Consider the following 2,067-nt stretch of genomic DNA (forward strand, 5'->3'; position numbering starts at 1 on the left):
ATTGAAGATAAAGCTATATGAAGGAATAATTACATACATGTTGATGTGTGCAATAAATACAAGAAATAAGATACAGAGGCAGCAGAGAGAATAGAGTCTCCCCTGGAGAGGAGTATTCAGTTTCTCAGATAACTTCCCTCTTCCTCTGCTTCTTTTCCTACAATGGTGACTAGGTATAAAAGGAAAGGCTGTAACTTGTGTGACTTTGGCAAGGAGAAAAGGAGGTCTTCTGATCACTGCATGATGTATTTTGTGCACCTATGAGACTTTACGTGCTAGCATTCCCAGTAAATGTCTGCAGTTGGTATAACTCAAAGACTTTTCCTTTAGCTTAACAATACCCCAGATTTGCCACCAAAGGACTTCAACCGCATCTGTCTCATTTGGTAGCACAGATTCCTCTGAGTTTCCAGCATGACTCCCACAGACGTTGCTGGCATAGATATTTCTGTTGCCTTCAAACCAGAGTCAAACCAGTGACCTTCAAACCAGTGCCTTTTATTAGGTCCCCTCTAGCAAGATCCCTGTTAAAGTACCAACTACTTCCGGATCACTGCCACATTGAAACTCAGGGTACTGAGAACCTGAGTCTCTCAGCCCCTTCTGTGAAAACATACAGCACTGGCACATTTGATTTAATTCAGCAGGATCCCTGATTGGTCAAGGGAAGCCTTGCAGGGGGCCATTTCCCAGACTCCCAAATGAGAAAACAAGAAAACCCTCACTTATCTGCCATGCCTTTCTCTGTCTAGGCTTAATAACCAATATTATGTGCTTCAAAATGTGAATATTCTTTCTAAAATTCTAAAGAAACTATGGATTACAATGCTGAGTATTGAAAAGATATTAATAAAAAATAATTTTGTTGTTATACAAACTTCCTTACTTCAAATACTAAGCTATTTCTTGTCCCTTTCTGTGAGATAAGAAAGAGAAGGTAAGAGAATAGAGCAAAAACTCACCATAGTATATAGTAAGTAGGGTCCAAAATATGAAGATGCAGAATTGCATTTTTGTGAAATTATTGAAATGACCCTGGCAAATATGTGCAGTTAGCTGACCTGGTATTTTAAAGGTCCTCCTTTATAATCCTAATCCATCTTTGTTCTGGCTGAAACTCAGCATTAACTGGTAGTTGTTGTTCATTCTGAAAATAAATATTGATGGGGATAATTTATGGGTCCCATGGCTAGCTGGAATTTTCAGGATAGGGACAATAATCCGAAGAATCTCTAACCAGTTAGCCCTCAATTGGGGTTACCAGATAAAATACAGGTTGTCCAGATAATTGTGAATTTCTTTAACATTTTAATTTATTTATATTTCTAATTGACAAATAAAAATTGCACATGTTTATAACCTTGGAATCCAGCCTTCAACTCTGACAGGGAAGTGGCTCATGCTTCCCATATGATACAACTTAAAAATCTCAACAGACACACAGGTTAGAAGTCTTGATGTTTAAAATACTAGATCCTTAAGCACTATCCAAGATTGCAGTGAGGAATATGGAACCCACATATCTCTTAGCGAGCTTCTCCAATAAAAGCTATTATATTCATCCCCCCAAAATTTGAATTTCAAAAGAATGGTGAATAATTTTTATATGATAAGTACGTCCAAATATTGCATGGATATAATTATGCTAGGTAATTACATGTTATTTATCTGAAATTCAGACTTAGGGTACTATGTTTTTAAGTGCTACATCTAAAAACCTACACCCAGTTCATTAGCCCTGTCAAGCAAATTGAGCCTGGATAACCCTGGAGTCCCTGTTTGATAACACAGAGTCGCCTGCCTTAATCTCTTTCTCATATCTCATCCTCCTAAAAAAAAAAAATTGAGAATGTTAGCCTGTGTCCAACTCCCATTATTAGGATCTGGCAGGGAATGGAGCCAATAACAATATACCTTAATCTGTATTATGAAAGTTATGACAGAGTTTTATAGCATAAACAAGCTAGTGATCTCAGAAGCAAAAAGAGCAGAATACTGCTAAAAGAAAGATTTCATTTAAAATTAAAGCTAATCAGAGCAAGATGGCCAAATAGAGACCTCCAGCAA

This window comes from Propithecus coquereli, unplaced genomic scaffold (assembly GCF_000956105.1).
Source record: "Propithecus coquereli isolate 6110/MARCELLA unplaced genomic scaffold, Pcoq_1.0 Scaffold138, whole genome shotgun sequence".
Taxonomy (NCBI): domain Eukaryota; kingdom Metazoa; phylum Chordata; class Mammalia; order Primates; family Indriidae; genus Propithecus; species Propithecus coquereli.